This window comes from Poecilia mexicana, unplaced genomic scaffold, assembly GCF_051168715.1.
Source record: "Poecilia mexicana isolate PSO_F unplaced genomic scaffold, ASM5116871v1 scaffold_10, whole genome shotgun sequence".
In the NCBI taxonomy this organism is placed as follows: domain Eukaryota; kingdom Metazoa; phylum Chordata; class Actinopteri; order Cyprinodontiformes; family Poeciliidae; genus Poecilia; species Poecilia mexicana.
The window spans coordinates 20,799,897-20,805,896 of NW_028263379.1; the positions used below are offsets into that span (position 1 = coordinate 20,799,897).

A 6,000-nucleotide genomic window follows, 5' to 3' on the forward strand; every position below is an offset into this window, starting at 1 on the left:
TATTAGAACGTGCGAGTGTGAGACTGATGTGTCTTTGCTGATGAAACATTTTATCTATTTTTTTGGACATTTCTGTGACATTTCTGGAGGGTGGGAGGCAATTGAAGAATTAAATTGTGAACGGTGATCTCAAAATATTTCCAGATGAAAGTTTTTGTCCTTTTTTATTGGCTCCATTTCAGCCACTATTGATGAAAAATGCTCTCCTGCTTTCTCATGCTTAACCAAGCTACTGACAACAACCCACATAGCAAGATGGTTTGTAGCGTTTTTATCTTGAAAACTGACACACACAATATAGCAGTGACGTGTCCAGTGCAACGCGAGGCATTGTTCGTCATCGGTTGTGTGTTTCACCAATACAAATGCATCAAAGCGGGACTTCATCTGATACATTTTAACTCTGTACAGAGCTAGTAGGAGAATGGCTTACAGAGAACTGTAATCTTCTTACTTTTTTTTCTTATTATTGGTTTTTGTAGGTTTGCTGAACTTCCTTCCTTATTTCACCCCTAACTTAAAGGTATTTGCACAGTTTTTCTTCTGAAGCTAATCATTAACGGGACATACATCAGCTGTTGCATGCATTTATGTTTTTAACAGTCACTGATCAACAAAGACTCGGGTGAATAGAGACATGAAAGCTGTGATTAAGCTGCAGTTGATCCTGATAGGAGTCTGTAGTGGTGAGTGGCTCACAATTGTTGCACATATTATGTAATTGATTGATGTGTTTTTTTTTTGTCTTATTTTCTAATTCAGCCCGTACTTTTAGAAAAAAAAAAAAAACAGCTGACAAAAAAAAAAAAAAAAAAATATCTCAGGGAGCTGTTCATATTTTAACCCCATTTGCACAGAGGCTTTTTTTTTAAAAGCCTGTTGATGATAATAAAGTTAAATATTGTTACAAATAAAAAAAAGAAAGAAATATGTTTGAAATAAGTATAGAACTAGAAATAAAACAGTTACACAAAAGCGTTTCACTGTAAAGATGGTTTGTAGTTTGGTTTTTTGCAACCTGAAGAGTGAAATAAACTTCAGTGGAGTTTGAAAACAAAATACGTGTATAGGTTTATGTCTTGTTGAACAATGTATGTGCCCAGTTGATTTATTCTTTCTCTTTTGAGGGGGATTTTATTGTAATCCATGGGGGGTGGGGGGGGAGCAGAAGAAACTCTTTGGGAGCCACTGCTTTAATGTTTGTTTTTGTTTAAATTTTCTCCTATTGGTTCACTTTTGTCTACATTGGTAGTTAAAAATAGTTTATTTCCTTGGTATGAATTATCTGCATCAGTGTCGGTCATCCTTAGCATATCTTATATGTATATGTTGCTTTTAAGCCTTTCTTCTTGGTGTGGAATTAACAACTTAAACAAGGTTTAAAGCTAAGAATTTGGTAGACAAATTTAAATTTTGTGTGGATTTTCTCTTGTCTGAATTTGTTCTAAATTCTACCTACTAGATTAAATAGTTGCATACACCTCCTACTATTACTTAGATAAATGTCTTCATCGCCATCAGCAAGGTATATATTTATATATTTCTTTCTCAGAAATGATCAAACTTATTTAAAGCTCTTAATTTCCGGGAAGAGGCTTCACTTTTAACCCAGTGGTTCTTAACCTTTTTTGAGGTACCGAACCCCCCAGTTTCATATGCGCATTCACCGAACACCCCCCACCCCCCGACACAGAAAATAATTTGCGGTATTCTGATTTATTAATGTAATTATATTAGTTGTATTACCTCCTCCACGCCACTAGAGGCAGTACCAACCCCAAAAAGATGTGACTAAGGAGCAGATTTAGACTATAGAATTTGGTAAAAACCATAGACATAATATAATATGCTTACATTATGTCTATGGTAAAAACTGTGAGCTTTACACAAGTTCAAATCCATGCTGAGAGTGGAGCTCCTTCCCGCAGCACTGATTGGCTAAGCAATGTAACGTGATCCTCTGGAGCAAGTGATGGCAAAGCGGGGCGTCATCATGACTTTACACAGTCTCTACCTCCGCGGCAGAGGCTCCGCCGAACCCCTGAGACCGACTCACCGAACCACTGTTTTAACCCCTTAATGTCTGGATGACTTAAGAGTCATTCAGCTCAGACGCTAGAGGGCAGTAAAGTGTTTGCAATGCGATGTTTTATGTGTAGTTTGAGGCAAGTAGTAACTTCTTGCATTTTCTTACTCAGTTACATTTACTTCAGAAACAATTTGAAAAAAAAAACTGTTAGGAGTAATGATATTGTACCAACTATTTTGAAGAAACTACTTGAGCTTGATGATATTTTTGGCTTCCTCTATGTATCAGACAACATCAACAGGTGATGGCTTTATTTGTCCTCTACTCCATAGTAAATTCTCTAAATCAGCTAAACTCAATTTCTGTTTCAAAACACCTTTAAACATACCATGCCACATCTTTGGCATGATTTCTAAACTTTAAGTCAAAGACTTGCCATAATTACTGAGACAAAATCTTAGACTTTTATCTACCTGGCTGTCACATGTTATAAGCAAACATGTTAATTAGGAGATTTTGATTGCCTTAAAGTATCAATAAGACATTGTATTCAAAGAAAAGTGAAAATGTTGCACCTGTTACTGTGAGATTTAATTGGATCTCCTGCTGCTCTTTTTGTCAATAGTTAAAAAAGATTAGTCATTTGTCCTCAGAAAGTAATAATAATAATAATAATAATAATAATAATAGTATTTTTTTAAAGCACTTGAGCACTATTTGTACTTATTCTTGTTATTCCTTTAAGCGGTGAAACCTTCCTGTGATGGCAGACAAAATGGAGCTCAGTGTTTTAGAGTTTTGGGAGGAGCAGTAGACATTCAGCTGATTGACAACGTGTTACAAATACCCAGATTCACATGGAAAAGGAACAACTCTATGATACTTTATTGGAGGAATAACAAAGTTATTACTCGAAAGGACGACAGAATTCCCTTTTTCCCCATTAACGGATCAGTCAGGATCAATGACCTGAGAAGGAATGACAGCGGTGAATATAAAATTGAAATGTTTGATAGAAATGGAAAAAACACTGGATGGAAAACTCTGCAACTGTTTGTTCAAGGTAATCAAGTATTTCTTTTCTAATTTTCCTCAATTTTTTGCTCCTTTTCATTGTTCCAATTCATGACTTCACAACATGAAGTAGTATAGAAACACATTTTACTGATATTAAATAAAAGTATCTTGCAACAAACTTCAATATTGTATTCTGTACTTTCCAGTTTTCTACCAAAATTAAAAAGAAAGCTATTTTCTGTCATTCATTTTTCATGTGTTTCTCTCTCAGCTCCTGTGTCCTCTGTCCAGCTGTCCCATGAGTGTTTGTCTCAGCTACAGATGAAGGTGTCCTGTGTGTCTCAAGGCGACAGTCCTCAGTACAGCTGGACTCTGGATGGACACACACCGACCGACTCTGAGCTCTTCTCTAGAAATACTCGGACCAACATCATCGTTCTGAGACAAAACATCTCAGGACATCTGGTCTGTTCAGTCAAGAATCAAATCAGTAACTCCTCCAAAGAGATGAACTTAAATTACTGTGGTGAGTAAGAAAAATATTAATAGTATCCAGTTTTCAGATGATATGTCTAGTAGTTAATGTATTGAATTAATATTTTTAATCTTTGAATTGAATTCCTTTATTATTATGATTATTTGATTTTTGATTTTTACAAACAACAATGAAAATCAAAATGTGGTGTCTGTTTTCATGATGAAAATCGACTTTATGGAACCCTGCAACAAATAAAATCTTGACAAAATCTTTTTGCTATGATCACATGATTTGATGATCCTTGAAAATCATTATTTACTTGTCCTAGCCTAATCAGAAATGTAAAAAATGGGTAGGTTTGTCCTTTGCATATATTGATAATGAGCTGAAGAGTCACTTTGTGTGATTTTTGCGAAAACAATGTGATTTTGAGGGGTACAAAAACAGATCCCTGAATCTAAAATAACTGAACAAAGTATTACAATGATTAATTTTCTTTCTAATATTTGTAGTCCATTGGCTAAGAGAATCCCTTCATTTTGTAAAAAGCAACAATAATAATGAAATGAATACACTAATTATTCTTATTCATCATCCTAATTCTTGTTATTTATTTAAGTGGAGAAAACTTCATGTGATGGCAGACAGCATGGAGCTCAGTGTTTTGCAAACTTGAGAGGAGCAGTAGACATTCAGCTGACGAACAACGTGTCAGAAATACCCAGATTCACATGGATAAAGGGCAACTCTATAATACTAAAATGGAGGAAAAAGAAAATTGTTACTCCAAAGAACGACAGAATTCCCTTTTTTCCCAGTAATGGATCAGTCAGGATAAATGACCTGACAAGGACTGACAGCGGTGAATATAAAATTGATATGTTTGATGAAGATGGATATTTGATGGGATGTAGAACTCTGCAACTATTTGTTCAAGGTAATAAACTCTCTCTCTTCCTAATTTTTAACTCTTTACTCTTACATTGTTTCAATTCACAACAGGACGTAGGTAGACACTTTACTTATATTAAATAAAAAATATTTTTACAACATACTTCAGTTTGTCTTCTATACTTTCCAGTTTTCCACTAAAATAAAAAAGTTATTTTCTGTCATTCATTTTTCATGTGTTTCTCTCTCAGCTCCTGTGTCCTCTGTCCAGCTGTCCCATGACTGTTTGTCTCAGGGACAGATGAAGGTGTCCTGTGTGTCTCAGGGCGACAGTCCTCAGTACAGCTGGACTCTGGATGGACACACACTGACCGACTCTGAGCTCTTCTCTAGAAATACTCGGACCAACATCATCGTTCTGAGACAAAACATCTCAGGACATCTGGTCTGTTCAGTCAGGAATGAAGTCAGTAACTCCTCCAAAGGAATGAACTTAGCTGGTTGTGGTGAGTGAGAAAAGATAAATAATTAGTTTATCTTAGTCGTTTGTTTGCTTCTAACCTTCACATTCAGTAACTGCACTTCAAATGGGACACAAATCGCTTTGTGGGTTCATAAATGAAATAGCACCCTGTGTGTTGAACTAACAAGAGTCTCCAACAGCTGAATGTACTAGTGTGTGTAAGAAGACAGTCAAATAGCAAATAGCAGCCCTAACTACTATGATCAACTCTGATACATTAGCACGTGAAAATTAGTAAAAATCTCATAGATTACCTCGTCCTCTGGTGTGAAAACTGATGGAGTTCATCCAGCAATAAATTCAACCTAACAATCTACAGTGAAAGCTCATCAGTTTAATTAAACAATGAAGTTTTTTTTGTCTTTAAACGTATCCGGCTCTCTTTGGGATTGCGTAGTATTACTGTGGTTCTTCCTCTAATTGCCCTTTGTCTCTACTTCTCTTGGAAGCAAAAGAAATATGAAAAAGCCAAATCCTCTGCCATCCCACCCACAGAGGAGAATCCAGAGAACTCTATTCTGATGGTTCAGCTGAGCTCTGCACCTTAGATGGATGACATCATGACTGTAATTTGTGAAAATTCAACATAAGCTCACAAATGTAAACATGTAAATTGTAGTCATACAAAACCAGCAGAGGAAAAGATAAACTTCACAGAAAAGGCTCCAGCTATAATGTAATAAAGGAACCTTGTAGCCTCAGAGAAAATGGTTAACCACACCAACACATATATCAGGAGAACAGTTGAAACATGATTTTCTGTATATGAATGGATCTTACAGGTTTTTTGAAGCAATTTATAAAGTGCAAACACTTGGCCCTATCTAACAGGTTTTGTCCAGCTCTAGATGTTCTACAAAGATACATTATTAGCTTCTGAAAGCAGCTGAGCGAATGAACAGAAGCTGAACGGGAAGCAAACATAGAAGGTATTTTTCTTTGTCTTGATGCAATTTGGACGTTCATTGTGAAATTTCAACTGTCTCCATCTGGGACGTTTTAAATGTTTGTACAATAAATAAACTACATGTTACGGGAATCTAGTTTCTTAGAGCTACGCAA

At 35.8% G+C, this 6,000-nt stretch overlaps 1 pseudogene across 1 annotated transcript; it reads left to right on the top strand.

The window, feature by feature from the left end:
- The first annotated feature begins 637 nt into the window (after nucleotides 1-637).
- Nucleotides 638-6,000, top strand: LOC106920332 (pregnancy-specific beta-1-glycoprotein 3-like; annotated as a pseudogene). The gene is made up of 6 exons (XR_015764500.1): nucleotides 638-686; nucleotides 2,775-3,092; nucleotides 3,318-3,572; nucleotides 4,144-4,461; nucleotides 4,667-4,937; nucleotides 5,315-6,000. The product of XR_015764500.1 is annotated as a pregnancy-specific beta-1-glycoprotein 3-like (transcript).